The sequence below is a fragment of the Leuciscus leuciscus genome (assembly GCF_965113295.1).
Source record: "Leuciscus leuciscus genome assembly, chromosome: 15".
Lineage (NCBI taxonomy): Eukaryota > Metazoa > Chordata > Actinopteri > Cypriniformes > Leuciscidae > Leuciscus > Leuciscus leuciscus.
The window spans coordinates 29,851,102-29,870,996 of record NC_138739.1 but is presented as its reverse complement, the minus strand read 5'-3'; positions in this window follow the sequence as shown (position 1 = coordinate 29,870,996).

Below are 19,895 nucleotides of genomic sequence, written 5' to 3'. Positions count from 1 at the left end.
TTCTCAGAAGTTTATTACTTTTACAGCACAAAAAGCTACTGCATCTCTTACCTTTTGCAGGTATTTTTCAAAACCAAACCACCTGTGCTGTGAAGCAGGTGCAAACCTGTGAAGGTCAGCGAGATGTCCAGCAGACTGTTCTTCAAAAATAACTTCCTTCAGATTTTCTCTCTCTCTCTCTCTCTCTCTCTCTCTCTCTCTCTCTCTCTCTCTCTCTCTCTCTCTCTCTCTCTCACACACTCACACTCACACACACACACACACACACACACACGTGCCCATCGGCTGTGAAAGAACGTTTACCACCTGGCGCTATGGATCCTCATCCACTTAATACAAGTCGTCTGTGTATTGATGATGAAATACAACAGATATGAAAAAGTGCATTATATGGTAAGTGAGGTATACCGCGGAGAGATTACTGTCGATGTTTATTTTGCGTTATATTATAATGACTAGCTGACGGCACTTTATCCCATTTATTGCACGGCTACTGACATCACAATTAAATACTCTTGACATTAACGTTACATGTTGAATTGAATGTAAATATTATAATCTTACCTCCTCAAAGAATAAAAATCGATTACGATATACACGATAATTGCGTGAGTCGAGTCCGCGTGATAGCGCCGACTTTGCGCTGATACACGTTGTCATGGACGACAGCGAATATTTGGAGTGCCCAATCAGAATCAAGAGTTGTAGAGAGCCGGGTATCATATAAATACGATCCGTTCTTTTTGTTTAGAACATGGAAAGGAGCTGCTGGAAAAAGTTGAATACCTAAATAAGTCAATGCATGGTCATTTCCTTTCTGTTGAGTACATATTTAAAGGGAAAGTTCACACAAAAAATTAAACTTGTGTCGTCATATGTATGTAGTCACCCTAATGTCGTTCCAAACTTGTAGACTCAATTTATTCATTGGAATAGAAATGAAGTGTAGCTGCTTTCCAAATGAAGTCGTTATTCGGTGTCATCCCGCATTATTTCAACTTATTTTTTTTAAGTTGAACAGCGGATTTTGTGGTGAGAAACTACATTACCCATGATGCTATACAGAAAATTCCACCAATCAGAGTCGAAAAAAGTTAAACGCTGAAAGAGCTCTTTAGCTCCGCCCACTCCCATGAAACACCGCAAATGACGTAATCGAGTCTTAAATATTTGTATATAGCCTAGGCCTACCTAGATATTAGCATATATTTGTATATATATTTCTCCATTGTTTTTAATTCGATTATGCAGTTCGCAATTCTTCATGGGATTGCCGTTCTTTCCCTCACTAAAGTCATTAAGTACACAGTACTTGATACGTTTTAGCGTCAAATCAAAGTTTGTAATTTTATGATTCACCTCGTAGCTGGTTGGCTTGGTTCATGGCTTATAATGGTTTAACAAAGACTTTCTTATAATCCCAATGGGAAAAATGTATGGAAAACATACTTCCAGAATCCATGTTCTCTATATCTGTGCCATTTATCATTGTAGTGTGGTGCTTAAATTTAAATTCAGAAAGATTTTGAAAACTACATCGTTATCGTCTTTGGTGTGAACGGGCCTTTAAAGAGGACAAAATTATTTATTAGATCATAATTATTATATTATTTTTAGGTGAACCATTCCTTTTATTCACATATTATTCTTACGACTCTCTTCTTCCCTCAGTCTTGCTCTTTTACTCATTATCTGGTCCATCTAGTCACCTCAGTTTAGTATTAACCTGATAGGTAGCAGATGATGTTATCAGATAGAGACCATTGTGCGGCTGTGCAAACATTAACATAGTCGACGGGACTGCGATGCCACACAATAGGCTTGCTAGGGGACTACAGAAACCCAACTAAAGATAGATTTGTTTGTGTATGACTCACACGGTCAGTTCCCGAAGCATCTGACTCAATGCTAACGCACAAAGCTTATAACAACCCTACATGAACCCTGTTCTGCTCCGTTTGTCCCCCCTACGCACAGACCGAGCCCTATCCCACAGTGCATTGCACTTGATGAAGACCTGCGCTGGGTTCTGAATAACAGTGGCTCACCACACCTGGGTATCTGATGAGAATAAATCTAGATGAGAATTTTTACAGTGGGAGGGAATATGGGGGTCCGTAATCCCAGTGTGGCAGAAATAAAAGGATGGTTCAGCCAAAATGAAATACTGGCATTTACTCGCCCTCATGTTGTTCCAAACCTGTATGAAGAAACACACAATAATTTTTTTTGTTTTTTGTAGAAGCCCAGTTGTTTGTTCATACGGATATCATTTTATTACTTTCATTCCATGTCATTGATTCCTATCACTAACCTGTAAGTGACGCCGGTATGACGTGCTTACCCGTAATACCTCAAAATAAGTATAGTGTGACTAACAAGTCAATCAAGTCGTGTGTCACAGTTCAAAGCTGTGCCTGCACTTCAGATGCGTGGTCACAGGGGGCGCAGTGGAGCCGAGCTGAAGTTCTGAGGTGTGGAGAGAGACCAAGAGACTGTCTTTGGGCTAGAACTCCGCTTCAACCATATACGACTTCCTTATCAGTCCCAGCCTGCTGGTAAAGTCAGCCTACAGTGCTTTGAAGAGCCAAAGCCGCTGCACACACACGGGGCCCTGTGAAAATAGCCATGCCTGTAGAAATGAACAGAATAATGAAAGAGAGAAAAACAGTGAGAGAAACTATGTGATATCGCCTATTTTCCATAATCATCTCATGTATGCATAAGTAGGTGCTTTCTGGATGTTTTACAAATGTGGTCATTTGTGGGCAACCAAATATGCATAAGGTATGACGTTGAAATATTTGTTTGGTCTCGCTTTTAGGTTATGTACTGTATATAGGTAGCATAGCAATAATAAACAATAAGATTCAATCATATAAAAATGAACATCTATATGCGAGAATTGCCAGCCCTCATTTCACACTATTTAATGTATATCTGTTAGCTCAGACAGCAAAAATAAGGGAAAATACATTAAGTATCAAACAGTCGTGTGTCAAAACACCTGGGAATTTTTACATCAAAATGTCTGGATGGACATTTTGTGTGTAATAGTCACTCCACTTCAATGAATTAAAACATTCAAATTCCCTGTAATGAAATTGTCTCCCTTTAGCAAGGAGCAAATTTTGTATAGGCTATTTTCATGCTGAAGTAGACTATATTTCATTGAATCAAATATTAAAATATAAATAGGCTATTTGAAATGTATAAAATGTTTATTGTATGAATTTGACAGTTAATGGCTGCACAAATCTGGTGATTTTAAAATAAACTAAAACAAAGTACACATCCAATATCACCCTTTCAATGTCATAAATATGTATAATATACATAATTCATGAGTTTAACGGCGCGTGACGTCACAAAGGAGTTGCATGAGTAATACTTGACGCCTGTCAATCAAATTAACCAAGTGAATCGGACCTACTTAGACCTGAGGAAGAAAAATAACCGTAATGTTTGCTTTTATACACCTGACAACGGTGCGGTAAAGACAAATAAACGTTTTTAAGCCCTGAGAGCAGACTGACTTGAAGATAAACTTTAAGATGTAAGTTAAAGAACGCGAAGAATGTTTTAATTTCCGTAACAAAACGAATGCGCGCGCAACGCCTGTTTCTTTCACTCTCAAGCGTACGTTCATGTTAGAAACATTTAAACAAATGAATATGTCTCCTGGAGATGGACAGCTTATCATACATCTTACACCCAGAGTTCAGCTCCGAGATACCCAACACGCCGCTCACCAAACTCAGCGCGCGGGCACGAGCGGACGGTTTCAAGCTCCCCTCTCTGTGAATTGATTCTACTATGAGCCTACCCGAATCGGAGCGAGAAAAGGCTGAGGTAAACACACACAAATATAAACTTTTAATCGTTCAAATATCATCCTTTTACGTCCTCTAATCAATCAGATATGTTTTTAAAAACGAGTTTTATGCGTATTTTGTTTCAGAAAACAAATCCTGACGTAATTAACGCCGTTTTCCCCTCCGCATGTTTTTCTCCACATAGTCGCTCCCCCTCCGTCGGAAATGGAACAGTCCACAATTTATTCCAGGGAAAGACTGACAGTTTTTTGGGTCATGAAGCAGCTGTTCAAGTCAGCAGCCGTTCCCCCCTCCGCTAGAATAAGAAATTAGTCCATTTTAAAGTAAATAACTAAACCCCGAAGCTGATAAGGGAGGGTTATAAAATACTGTGCCGTTATGATTTTACGGAGAGAATGGACTTAGGATAAAGACGCAATAAATGTGAATGTTCCTGTCCCATCATATTATGGAAATGTGAGATCTAAATATTTTGAATCTCAAACGGAGGGGGAACAATAGATGCTAAGGCCTAGACAATAAAACAGAGAGTCACACTATTATAGGCTCAATAAAACAAACCTTCTGGGTATGACAGATTTTAAATGTGGTTAATCTTAAGAATTCCCATAATTTACTGAATTGATGACCTTTCGAATGTTATTGTGTTCTTTTGAATATAATAACATTTGAGGCACCATATCTTTGTGAATTCCGTCATTCTTAACCCAAATGACTTTCATTTAACCTGGGCTGTTTTCTCAGAGGAGGCACGGGAGGCTAAAAAATAAGAAGAAATCAATTTATAAAATAATTGACAGTGTTGACAAATTGACAAAATTTTGGCCGATACTGATAACCGATATTTCTTTATATTTGAAAGCCGTTAACCGATATATTGGCCGATAAATCTAAATCCACATTTTTATATAATTTTTGAGAGCCTGATTGCAAAAACAAAAGTCTCACCATTAAAAGCCATGTGTCAAGCACACAATTATAATGTTCTCATTATAATTTTATGTAGCCCGTATGACAGACTTGCACTGCACATGTTGGACTTAACAGTATTTTCCTTTTTTGAAGTGATTCCAATCATATTTCAAGCAATTCAAAACCATCATGGCGAACAGAGCGCATCTGAAGTGTCTCAGCTGAAGGAAATAATCCATTATTTATCGGCTTTAAGATATCAGACAAATTTTATCGGGCCGATAACGATAACATTAAAAATGAACATATATCGGCCGATACCGATATGGAGGCCAATATATCGTGCATCCCTAATTCACACACACACAGAATATTATGGTATGTTTTATTGTTGGTAATGTAAGATAAATCCTAATGCATTTGCCTTTTACCTGAAACCATGAACATCAAATAGATTTTGAACAGGGGTGCCCAATCCTGTTCCTGAAGATCTAGGCTACCTTCCTGCAAAGTTCAGCACCAACCCTGATCAAACACTACTGAACCAGCTAATAAACATCTTCAGGAGTACTTGATAATTACAGACAGTATCTCCAGGAACATGATTGGACACCCCTGATCTAGAACATGAATTCATATTGGAAAAAATAACAAAGAGGAGACTTTGCAACTGGCACAAGTGAACTCTACATCAGTTCACACAAGTTGATCGGTTGCACTTGTTACATAAGCATCATCGGTAATCTCTGCACAAGACATCTCTTATATATCAAGGTTAATCTGGATAAATCTGCCGATACCTGAATCTTGGTTATCCTGTGCGATCTGTACTGCTCCCAGATAAAGATTCATGGATAATTCAGTTAGACTTTTCTCATGGAAATGCATTTTTTGTTTAGTTTTGTTATTTATCACATTTCTGTGATGTATTTTTTTTTGGCAAGAACTGTACAGTCCCAGTGTACAGTGGCGATAAATGGTGAGATTTAAATGACCTATACGCCACACGCCTCGTCTTTACAAAACCCTGTCAGATATCTCACGGTACATTTCAGCTCCTAGATAAAACTGCTTCTCAGATTTCGCTGAAGAGACTATACATGTTTGATGTCAGATTTAGCTGCTGACTTTTACCCCCAGTCTGGCAGCGGACGTCAGTGTGGTCTGTATTAACGCCTCGCTCCAAATCTATGTGTCCAGCATCACCGGTCAGCAACCACCATCCGTTCTTGTTCCAGCCTGTAATGAAGATCATATGTTTAGCTGGTGCTGAAACCCAACACGAGACGTCCACATCAAATAAAAGCTGCTGCCCTCAGTGGGGCCTGCAGGATCTGTCCCGCTCCGGTAAAATGAAACCATATCTCCATAGGCGTGCAACACAGGCCGTAAAAGTAAAGAGGGCCCCCATTCCCCTGAAAAACCCAACCCAACCAGACTGGGATGAGTTCACTTCTGCTGTGTCAAGAGTAGAGGTTTGGACAAGAGGTTGACAGACTTATCAAACTTTGACATTTCGACATACAAAGAGGCTTTTGAGGAGTCATACTGGAGTCTGACTAAACTGGTTGTGCTGTGTGTGTTTGATTTACTAAATAGAGCCAACTCATAAGAGTCATTCATTTATGAATCTTAGTCAAATCTGCAGAACTGGGCAGATCAATCAATGTGGCTCTCCGGGAAGGAGTTATGGTTGATAAGCCTAGCTGAATTGAGACGTTGTGATTAAGTGTTGGGTTGGACGAAACCACAAGCAGTTCTGTCTTCGCAAGGTTGAGTTGAAGGTGATGGTCCTTTATCCAGCAAGAAGTGTCTGTCAGGCAGGCTGAGGTGCAAGCAGCTACTGTCCTACCAGCTGGCTGGAATGAGTTGTAGCATTGTATGTCATCAGCATAGCAGTGGTAGGAAAGACATGTTTCTGAATGTCAGATCCTAGTGATGACATGTAGATGGAGAAGAGAAGTGGTCCAAGCACTGAGCCCTGTGGCACTCCAGTAGAATTAGCAAAAACGGTTAACTGTAACTGTGTTTTTTTCATATACCCTGTGTCGTTGTATATACATTGAAATAAATGAACATCCAACATTGCAGTTTTCCAGCGGATAATTTAAATGTATTGGATAGTGAAAGTAAAAATGGCAATGGTTTTGTCAGTTTCAACGACAGGAATGAGATTGGTGATAAACTGACAGTACAAAGTATTGTATGATTAACATATTAGCCAAACATATTTTATTAACTGGTTCAAATGTGCCATTATGTTTGTGGAAATTAATGCACTTAAACATGTTTAGCCAGCAAGGCTAGTTCAACCACAATTAACTACAAGGAAGTCAGTTGTGTATATTTGTAGGCTTTGTTCTGGTACAAACACACACTATGTGTGTTTAACTCTATGTGTCCGCATGAACTGTGATGTAGGTGTAATTTTCTTAGTAGAACCAACTGAAAAGAGTTCAAACAGAGGTATAAGACTCAATCAAGAGCATCTAATCCCATCAGCCTCAGCACAGTACTTGCGGCTCATGTAACATCCATTTACATTTATTTATTTGGCAGACGCTTTTATCCAATGCAACTAAGGCCGTGCCCTCACTACACGACTGACAGACTACCAAAATTGCTGTACAGCTCACATTACACAATCTTTCCTGTCTTCTGTCATGTTGTTGTCGTAGCAGAACACTTACTACAAAAAAGAGCACATGCGAGGTGAACAAATTACAAGATCTCTTTTCAAGACATATCTTGAGCATAACAACTCACATAAAATCCAGGAAACTTTAAACAACTTTAAATGTTATGTAAAACACTTCAGGTCAATTCTTTCTTTTTCTACATTTCTACATTACAATACGGTTTCATTTGTTAATAAATAAATATATTCTATTGCATAGAATACAGTAATAAAAATGTAAAAGGAGCAATTCATTGTTCTTGAACTCAAATTTGTGAGATTGTGTCACTGAATTGTTCATAACAATAAAACTTCACAGAAAGCGCAAAGCGACCATAGCTCCGATTTAGCTATACTCTATTGTTTTTTTGTTGCACACCTTGAAACAGATGTTCATCTATGACAGCAAAATCCAAGCAAAAATCACTTGGAAATCCCTCACATTCTGTATTTTTTTTTTTTCTCTGGGAATCCCACGGCCTTGGTATCACTAGTGCTATAACTCTACCAGTTGTACTACATGAACACTAAAACAAAAACATTCAAGGATCCAGACACTTAGGCTGCGATGAATCCTAGAAGAAACCTGAGTCCTGCTGTTTGCCAGACTCTCCTCACACACACACACACACACACACACTGGCTCTGCCCAGATCAGATGTTATCTCTTGAGGAGGTGTCTGTGGTGCGGATGGCTGCTGTATGAGCAGGATAAACAGCAGCAGTGGGTATAATCCACTGCGCTCAGTCTGAGAGCCGTGTGGATTAGCTGCCTCCGGCGCTACTAGCCTCTTCACTCTGCTTTCGCACCTTGAAAGGACCCTAATTGAGCCAAATCTTATTATTTGGGACCTGGACAATGAGACGATAATCAATTGGGCCCCGGTTGTCTTTAAATGGATCATCCTTGTCATAGCCACAGCTTGCTCTGATGTGTTGATTGCACAAAATGGATGGGAGGAGGAGGAAAACGGATTTGTTGTTCATTGATGGCAATATTTTTTATGGGTCTTTGTGGGTGTCACTTGAAGTAAATATAATTTATAATGCTTATGAGTTAAATGAGCAATTAATGCCACTTTCTGTGATTAGAGTGCAAATTACAAGAGCCTGCAAGGCTTCAAAAATGTTTTTTATTGTCAAAATTAAGCTGTATTCTTTTAAATCTAAATAAAATGTGAATTTAATAATGATAATAATAATAATTTAAATAAAATAAAAAAAAGGTGTTTTAATCTGGCTAATTTCCATGCTGAGTTATTTGTATATTAGATAATAGTTTGTGAAAAAATATCTTGTAGATCTCACAACAAAATGGTGGGATTTGTGTTAATGTTAATGATTTGTAAGAAATGTTAATACTCTTTTCTTTAAGAGTCTTTATGAGTGCTCTGTCACTTTTGAAGTAAATATAATTTATACATGTTTATGTGTTAAATGAGCTTTGATAGCAATTAATGCTTTGAGCCACACTTCCCAATTCATAACTACAGAAACTTTGAAGTCTTTGAAAGTATAAAAAAAAAATTATATTTTTTAAATTTAAGACCATGAATTCAGGACTTTCCTTCCTCTGACAATAAATGAAGCCCGAAAAAGTGTGGTATCCTTCTGAGATGGCAATGAAGAACAAGCCTTCATGAAGCTTTCAGGAGGACAAGACATTTTGGGAATTCAAAAACGTAAAAGGAGGCTCGTCGTCTTCTTTTATGCCAAACAAGATTAAATATATATAAAAAGTCTTGGGGAAGAAAACGATTAAGGCTATTAAGGGCTGAAAACTCAGCAAACAGTAGGCTAATTCCCAGTGTAACACACCTTGTGCATATATATAATATTTGCATTTCCTGATTTACATATGCTATTCACATGCAGATGTAAACAGGCATGGATATGTAGCATGCTAAGAAGGACATAACGCTTTATGAAGATGTATTGTGTTAATGATCAACTCCTGCTAATGCGACTGCTTCTCTTCTCTTCTCTTCTCTTCTCTTCTCTTCTCTTCTCTTCTCTTCTCTTCTCTTCTCTTCTCTTCTTTCTGATGACATGTTTACTGGCACGAGTGCGGGACAACCCAACGCAATCTCACAGTACATTGGTACGTATGTTACGAAGTGGCAAATACTTACGAATTCGTACGATTTGTCTACACCCCAGTGATCGGTAAGTTTAGGGGCGGGGTTAGGGGTGGTCCTTCCTGATGACGCATCTGAAAAATTGAGTGACGTCGTACGAATTCATAAAAATTAGCCACCTCGTTAAAATTGCCGTGAGATCAGGTTGGACAACCTGTCAATCACATGAGATTGACCAATAGCAAACCACAACAATCCAACCATCCAATCAAATCAAGTCCCGCCCTATATTTTTTCTTGTTCGTGAAGTCGTTTCACTTGGATATACATCACAATAGAGTACAAAAGACTATCGCAATTTCCATTTCATGCCGACTTTAAATCCAGATACATTTACTTGAGAAGCAAAATGACTAAATATATTAAGCCTTGTTTTAAACAAGAAAAAAAATGGTCAGAAAATAATATCGGTTTCCCATTGACAATTTTTTGTGTGTGTTTTGAGCATAAACTCACTTAATTCTGATCTTAATTCTGACAGTAGCCTGTATTTATATATATATATATATATATATATATATAAATTAAAATTGTAATCATTTTGGTTCTCAAGTAAATATATATTTTTTTACTTTAATAATGAGTAGATATTTGTACTGGCAAACAAGACAAAAAATACTAAGATAGAAAATCGTTTTATGCAATGCGAGAAAAAAAAAAAGGTGTGAACGTGCAAGAGTGAGTATTTGACAAAAGAAGCTTGTTTCCGGGAGTGTGTGTGGGAATCTCACAGGAGTCTGAGTGTATTATGGGTTTAAGAGTGTATGAAGGTGTGTGTGTGTGAGAGAGAGAGAGAGCCGCAGTAGTATGTCAGAGAGGAGGGTGTGTGTGGCGGACGTCACTGAAGAACTATGTGCAAGCGAATGTTTGTGTGTGTGTGTTTCTGGAGAAATAATGAACATCTCTGTGTGGGTGCGTCTGTGTGTGTGTGTGTGTGTGTGTGTGTGTGTGTATGCCGGTAGCCTGTTGGGTAAGCATATGTATGTGCCCAATTACGTGTCTGTCAGTGCTGTTGTGTGTTTTGCGTGAAAACAACAGGCTGAATGTGCACGTATCTGTGCAAGACAGCAGTTTGAGAGAGAGCAAGCGAGAGAAACGGCTTGGCAATGGTGTTTTTCCTGCAGTAATCAGTGAGAGTATAGCCCTGGCCCTGTGTACCTCTCCCTGCCTGCGGTTTGTCCACATGCCTCCTCTGCTCGCAGTGGGGGAGGGTTGTGTGTGTGTGTGTGTGTGTATGTGTGTGTGTGTGTGTGTGCGCGCGTGCGTGCAGTTTTAGGGGTGTTGAGGCCCTTGGAAGGGAACAGGCAGATCTTGTTAGCTGGCCTGACCCACGAAAACACAGTCAACAATGCAACACACTAAGACGAGATGTGATGACAATACGCCACAGAAAGAGACAGGAAAATTCCTGCGCTGGCATTTCTCACAGTGCAATCAAGCCGCAAATGTCATCTACCATGTATTCGCCATAAAGCTGCACAGTCTCGTTCGTTTGTCCCCATCTGAAATGCTCAAAAATCAACTATTTGATGCGAGAAAACCAGATGCGCTTGTACTCGTCACAGAATATCGTTTCTTTTTCTGATTCCCCCGACAGCTCCAAAGTCGGAGAGGCCCTGTTCCATCTATCTACATCACCGAAATGGCATGCATGGTCCGCCACAATGTGGTGGGACTTTTTTCATGCACGAATAGGCTTTTTCTTGTTGCTCTTAGCAATACCTGTTTTTGATTAGTTCGTAACGACGGTGCGTTCGAGTGCTGAGTGAAACCCCAGACAGGCAGATGCGATTCTGCTACTCTTAATCATAATCTTAGTATATGCATGACTTACTTTAAAAGAATAAATGGTAATTTCATTGTGAAAGCACATTGTTTCAGTAGGTACATCAATATATGACACTGTTTAACTTATAAATACATGTTCTTGATCTTATTGCGCTCCACCTTTAAAACAACTTTACCTTTCTGCTGATCTCAACTACCTAAGCCATGTGGAGTATTGAATAATATTAACCAATAGATAAATAGTAATTTTTGACGAATTTACTAGTAACAATATCTGAATCCATATTTAGATTTTTTTAAAGAAACTAATTTTATTCAGTAAGGCTGCATCAAAACTGACAGTAAAGACATTTATAACAAAATATTTTGATTTCAAATAAATGCTGTTTTTTATGATTCGTCGTTTCCACAAAAATATTTTGCAATCACAACGGTTTTCAACATTTAAAGTAATCAGAAATGTTTTTTGAGCAGCAAATCAGCATATGAGAATGACTTCTGAAGGATCATGTGACACACTGAAGACTGGAGTAATAATGCTGAAAATTCACCTTTGCCATCAGATAAATAAATTACATTTTAAAATATATTCAAATAGAGATCAGTTCTTTTAATTTGTAATAATATTTCACAATATAGATGTTTTACTGCATTTTTTTATCTAATAAAAGCAGCCTTGGTGAGTATAAGAGACTTCTTTAAAAAAAACTCTTACCAACCCCCAGACCAAGCTAGTGCTATATCTTATGCAGTGTTGCTTCTCAAGTAAATTTATCTTGTTTTAAAGATTTTACATTTACATTTAATCATTTAGTTGCTGTTATCCAAAGCGACTTACAAATTAGGAGAGCAATAGAAGCATTCATACCAACAGTGGGCAACAATATGCAAGTACCGTGACTAGTCCCAGTTTGTCCAGCACAGTACACGTAGCAAGGTTGTTTTTTTTTAAATAGTAAGTGTTAGTAGTAATGGGTCAAGTGTTGTCGAAAAAGATGCGTCTTCAGCAGTTTCTTGAAAATGGCTAGAGACTCAGCGGCTCGGGTTGAGATGGGCAGGTCATTCCACCAGCCTGGAACAGTCAAGGTAAAGGTCCGTGAAAGTGATTTTGTGCCTCTTTGAGGTGGCACCACAAGGCGCCGTTCACTTGCAGTATGCAAGCTTCTGGAGGGCACATAGGGCTGAAGTAATGAGTTTAGATATGGGGTGCAGAGCCAGTTGTTGTTCTGAAGGCAGACATCAGTGCCTTGAATTCGATGCGAGCGGCAATTGGCAATCAGTGCAAGTTTATGAAGAGAGGTGTGACTTGCGCTCTCTTCGGCTTGTTAAAGACCACTCTAGCTGCAGCATTCTGGATCAGTTGCAGAGGTTTGACAGTGCATGCTGGAAGGCCTGCCAAGAGAGCATTACAATAGTCCAGTCTGGATAAAACAAGAGGTTGGATAAGGAGTTGTGTAGCATGCTCTGATGGAAAGGGTCTGATCCTCCTAATGTTGTATAAGGCAAATCTGCAGGACTGGACAGTTCTAGCAATGTGGTCTGTGAAGTTCCACTGATCATCAATCACAACTCCAAGGTTCCTGGCTGTCCTGGATGGAGTTATGGTTGACAAAGCCTAGCTGAATGGAGAAGTGGTGATGACGTGTTTGGTTGGCCGAGACCACAAGCAGTTCTGTCTTTGTAAGGTTGAATTGAAGGTGGTGGTTCTTCATCCAGCAAGAAATGGCTGAGATGCGAGCAGCTACCATCGGATCATCTGGCTGGAATGAGAGGTATGAGTTGTATGTCATCAGCATAGCAGTGATAAGAAAAAACATGTTTCTGAATGTCAGATCCTGATGACATGTAAATGAGAAGAGAAGTGGTCCAAGCACTGAGCCCTGAGGCACTCCAGAAGGTAGATGTTGCGACTTTGACACCTCACCTTTCCACGACACCCTGGACCTACCTGAGAGGTAAGCCTTGAACCATTGGAGTGCGGCTCTTGAGATGCCCTTCGTCTTGAGGATTGACAGGAGGATCTGGTGGTTAACTGTGTCAAAAGCAGCAGATAGATCCAGCTAGAATTGTATTTTATTTTATTGGAAAACAAGTAAAAAAAAAAAAAACATAGGAAGTATTTTTTGCAATATCCATATGCTAGTGTACGACATTATAATTTTTTTAGCAAAAATACACATTTCTTTCTCATCCTGGAAATGGACCAAAAACATTGATGACACATGACGTTCTAAAATGATTTTGTCCAATCAGAGGCTCTCAAAGAATGAGAATGCTCCTCCCATAATACCAGCTGCAACTGATTAGCAAGTAGAAAATCAGTTCATGGCTGTGTTGTAACTAATGGTGTGTTCAAGTCATGTCGGAAATATTGTATCGTTAACGCACATGAACAGCACCACAAACTCTTGATTTTCTGTGAGGCCCGAGTTTCTGAGTTGGGGGCATCAGTGAGAAAACATGGCAGACGCAATGGATGCAACATCTGTGTGTGAAGATATAATTTTTTTCTATTTAAAATAAAACTAGATGAGTTTCATGTACAAAGTACGATAATATTGTTGCGATAGAATATATAACGACTCATGTTACAGCACCTTCATAAATGAATTAAAAACATAAAAAAGTAAAAACACACCTGAAGCACATTCTTTATTCATCATTCTGTAGAAGTACAGTTAAAAAACATTGCTGTATTTGTTATAGACAAGGTACATCGCCAGCACTGTATAAAAAAAAGTTGCCGCCTTAAACTTTTAAGTACAATCAACTTGGATGTTTAAGTAATTTCAACTTAAAATGCACCAAACTGACTTTAAAAATTAGTTGAATCTTGTATAACTTATAAAAAAAAGTTGCAAATTGCTTAACTTAATTTGATAAGTTAAAGCAATGTAAAAACATATGTTGTTATAACGCACCATACCTGATATCGTGAGGTCTACCCTGGTGTCAATCTGAAATTTAGGCTTTTGCTAAGGTTATTCTGCATAAATTACAGTGTTTAAATAGGCAGGCAATGAAATGTTATGCAGCCGTTGTTTAAAATACGTTTTGTGATTTAATTCAGTAGGAGTAAGAGGGACGGTGAACTGCAGTTACTTCTTGTCTGCCGTCGTCTCTGCTGTGCTTCTGTGGCATCACCCACTCTAATTTCAGCCTGCATCTCTGCAACTGAAAAAAGCCATAAACACTGAAGATTAGGTCACAACTGCTTTCATAACCACTTTCATGACCTCTTTATGCCTTCCCTCACTGTCTCGCTCTATCTCTCGGTCTCACTCAACTCCCACAACACCTCACTTTTAAAAACCGCTATTTTCCAAGGTCATGTTTCCATGTGTCTTGCGCTTAATTTCAGTATTCTCATTTATAAAACCTATTAATGTGAATCTAGACCTGTGGATCTATGTGAATTAAAGGGATAGTTCACACAAAAATGAAAATTCTGTCATCATTAAGTCTCCCTTCTATAATCTGACTTTTTTGGGGGAAAACAAAAAAGGACAAGTTTCGAAGAACGTTTACACTGCTCCTTTTTGATATAATGTTAATGGCTCCGCTGTAGCTCTCAAAGAGTATTAGTACTAGTTCAATATATTCAAGCTTTATGGGTCATAATTAGTAAGACGACGTGTGAAAACTAATATTGTTTGGCATTATTGACATCAAAGCCATGGTGATGCCAAGTTGAAAAATATGCATGTGTCAGTGAGATATCTAGGGACCAAAATATCGGGTCTGCTGTGATACTGCAGGGGGTGCACCAAATACTCTGTGATCTCAAACAAATTTTTTGTGAGAGAAAAAAATGCATTAATATAAGATAAATTTAACAAGCTAAATTTTCCATTGGCCCACATTAAGATGTATGTATTAAGCACCAGTGAGATTTGAGAATTACAGAATTTTTCCAACGAATAACAAATTAAGGACATTTTATGCTAAATTCACAATTTAGGAAATACACAATACACAATTCTTACATGAACTGTTAATAAATATGGAAACTGCTCCTGATGAATTGAATAAACATACCTGCATGCAAATCCTTCCAAGCTATCACATGAAGTACAAGTTACGTAATTTATTGGTACTTTTTGGTAATTTCATAACTACGATGTTGCATGCACGTAATTTATTTTGCTCTTTTTATACTATAGTGGAGTGATATACAGCGCACGCCTACGCATTTGAACGTGCAATTGAAGAGTGCGCGCAGCACGCTACGAGCACAGATAATGGCTGACAGGACAGGAAAGTAAATTTTTTATGAGGTGAGACACTTTTTAATATGTTAGAATAATGACTGAAAACTGAAATGTACTAAAAAGTTTTTACTTTTCGCTTTTCGCGACAACGTTGTCAAAACGATCCCCGTTCACACGGATCCGCGAAAACGATTAACAATGCTGTATTATACTGCCAGCCAGTAGTTGGCGATGTGACTTTCTAAACACTACGTGCCTATAGACTAAACAAGTAATACACATGCACATGACGTCACCGTTTTTTTTTGTGACAAATTCGCATTTTTGTACTTTACGGTTTTTTTTCAAACGTTTTAATTTTCAGGCCGCAAAAAAACGCTGTTGTCGTGTAAGTGAACGGCTGAAACGCATAAAAAGTTTTCCGTTTTTAGTTGACAACGGTGTTGTGTAAATGGCCCCTTATTATTTTTTATTTTTTTTGGTCGCAACCCACCTGTTGAGAAACATTGATCTACATATATATATATGTATATGTAGATCAATATATCATATGGCTTCAGAAAACTTTGTTCTATATTGCACAGCTCATACAGGCCAGGGTTGCTATTGTTAACTAAAAAACTATTAACATTTTTAATTAAATAAAATATAAATATTAGATGAGCTTAGCTTAATCTTAAAAAAACGTACATGGAAATAAATTGTCTTGCAACTAACTAAAATAGTTTAAGTATTAAAATCACTAAAAAGAGAATAAAAAAAAATATCCACCAATTTTTTTTTTTTAAAGAAGACAAAAGCACAACAAAATTAAAATAAAATTAAAATACAAATAAACAAAAGGTAATTCAAAATATTAATTAATACTATAATAGTACATAAATAATACTAAAATAATGGACTACTTTTATGGGATGCTTTTGTTCAGAGCTTCACAGACATACATGTAAAACAGCAGCGTGAACAGTGTACAAAATATCTCCTTTTGTAATCCACAGACGAACTAAAGTCATCCAGGTTTTTTCAGTCAATTTTAGGTGAACTATCTGTTTCAAATTGCCATTTCTCACCAGTGTGCAGTGAGGTGCATGAGATTCCACCTAGACGACATATGCATCTCCCTTTATTCTGTCTCTTACAGTGAATACATTGTGGTTTTGCTGCGTCAACAACTAAATTAACCTACAATGTCCACTCACTGTCAATCAGTGTATTATAGTGTTCTGTTTTCGAGTGTGTTTGGATAGGATGAAGAATTTCTTCAACACTAACAATTACTGGCTGCAGAGGAGAAGAGACAGGCAGTGGGGGGTGGGGGGCTGTTAGCAGTGAAGATGTAGGGTGAATAAGAAAGGGGGGGAGCATTAGCATTTGTAGGCTGCAATTATGTGTAATTTTCCAACAGCGGCGAAATTAGAAACCAAACAAAACAAGGAGGCAAATAGACTGTGCGGATTAGCTCCTCACTGACACATGCGATACAGTGGAGAGAAAGGAGGAGGGCGGGGGATGGGATGTGGGGGGGGGCGTTGCTGGCAACATCATCCTACATGCAAATATTGACAAACAGAAGCAGCTACAGACAGGTTCGACAGTATTGAAGTACAATGGACTCCTAGAGAACAATCTCAGTACATTGGATAGGTTGGGCGGGGCTGTAGATGATACGGACCACCCACCGTTCACAAAACTGCAACATACAGTTGAGCATTCAAAAACAGTCAAATATCAATTAGATACTGAATGTAGTCAGTACTCAGTACAACAAGACTGGTAATGTGAATTTTTATGTCATGTTGATATGAACTTACCTACGTATAGGCACTTTTGGCATCCCTCTTATATGTATGAATGGCATTTTGAAGTGAGATATCTTAAATACTGTAGATGATTGTCAGTTTTGATCAATTATGAGGCAGAGCTGACATTTGACCACAAGCATTTGTCAGCGTGCCAACCAACTTCATTGCAATGTTTCTCAAGCTTTTTAAATAGAAAAGTCATTGTTGTGTATTCCAGCTTACAAGTACAAGACCAATCCAACCGCAATCAGCACTCCTTTGAGAAAACGTGCAGGTGTTAAAAACAAACAAGCATTGGAGAAATGAAGCCAACTCACTGAACCACATACTCACTAAAACCTGAGAACAGCTCCGGAGAGGAAAGGCCAAATGAGGTAATTAGAAAGGGTTTGGTTGAGAGGTCTGCTTCCAACAACCACTCGGCTATGGCTAAAGGTTGTGTCTTCAATGACATCTGGACGGCGGTGATTAAAACCTGGTGTGTAAATAATCCCATCAAATAGGAACAACATAACAACCCCTGTTTAATCCCTAATTACCCTAGCTCCTCCCCCACCTTCAAATTTTGCATTAATTAGGAGCCCGCTAATGTGTAACCACCTCCGTCCTTGTCTCCTGATGCTGTGAAGTAAGCAGTAGAAATATACTCTTTTCTATTCCTCTCTCAAGGAAGACTGGCTTTTGGACAAGTTCACAACCCATTGGAGATCTTCTTGTCTTAGCTGGAGGGTGAGAATAATTAAGCGTTTTTCACAATTTCTAAAATGTACCATGACAGTGTCAACTAAAGGGAAAGATTTTGGTGAATTAAATCAATTAGTCCAGTATATGCAATATGTAAATTATATTGAAAAAATTTGAAAACCCTACTTTTAAGTATAAAAATTTAGCATGCAACTCATCTGGTACTGACCCAGAGTGCCCTAACAACCACCTAGCAATGGCTTAGCAACCACCCAGAGCACTTTAGTAGTTACATTGTCCTAGTAACCATCCAAAATACCCAAGCACCACCCAGAACACCCTAACAACCAGCTAGGAATGCCCTAGCAACAACCCTGAGTACCCTAACAACCACCTGGTAATGCCTTAGCAACCACTCAGAACACCCTAGCAACTACATAGCAACACCTTTGCAACCACCCAGAACATGCTGGCTACTACCAAAGACTTACATATAGAAAGACGGTGCACTCATGTTACTATGAATGGGAGAAAGTGCAACGCACAATATGGTGGAATAAGTCCCGCCTTCTAAATAAAAGAGCCAATCACTGATTGGTAAAGTCATCTCATCACTGCAGCTGCCATTAGAAGGGCCAGGGTAAGTGTTCTGAGAAAAGCGTTTAGGACTTTGGCTGCATGGTCCAGTCTTTTGGGTCATGATTTGTTTTTGTTTTGTTGTTGTTTTTGTCATGATTTTGAGAAACAAAATTTATGAGACAGTTGATTTCATTGGTGATTTCAAATATGAAATTTATTCGTAAGCTTGGTGAACAGCATTGGAGAATTGGAAGTTTCCCCATTTAAAGAGATACAGTAAGAGCTGCACTTGGCTTCAAAGATGGCCGCCAAGTGAAACGACTTACCTTAAAGGGACTTTGCTACTACCCAGAACATAGCAATCATCTAGAAATGATCTAGCAACAACCCATAACACCTAGCAGTCATCCAGAATACCCTAATAACTACCCAGAGCACCCTACTCACCACATAGCGATGCCCTAGCAAACACCTAGAAAACATGGAAACACCCTGACCCTATAGAGGCAAGTTTTCCATTGGCGAACAATACTCTTTTTTTTTTTCAGAATAAAAAAATAAAAAATGGGCTACACATTATATTATAAAAATTACAAATAAGAAAAAACAAGTTTAGTATTATTGTATGTATTAGGATGGTTTTGAATCTTTCATTTGACTAAACAGATGTCTCTGTATTTTGAGTCTAAAGGACATGCAAGACAAATAACTTTCTTGATGTTTGACTTGCATGTTGCGACAAGGGCAAATAGAGCATTCAGAACTTTCTGAGCAATGACTCCTGAACAGGTTTAACTGGAAGAAGAACATTCATCAAACACAAGGTCCATCCTTGAATCCTACAGTGTCAAAGTCAAGTGCCTCATTTCAACAGTGGCAAAGCTTTACACACAGATATTGATATATGTGTCTTTCAACAGGTACAACATAGGATCTCTGCAATTCCTCTGCAAATATTGATGAGAGAACTGAAGCGACACTGACTCTTTCTGAATTGCCTATAGCACTTTTCGAATGGGATTTTCATAATACCAACATCTGAGTTACAATTATTGATGCTGGATGTCTGGGATTTCAGGGCTGGAAATGGGGAAGGGACTCGGGGGGGGGGGACTGAGTCCAGGGACTGAATTTTTAGGGTGGGGGGTTCAAAATGTGGAAGATTTCCAAATTTTATCCAGATAATAGTCTCTAAACGCTATGCAGATTTCATACATAAATATAGTGGGACTTTCTGCATCTATGGTTTAAAAATATAAAATATGCCC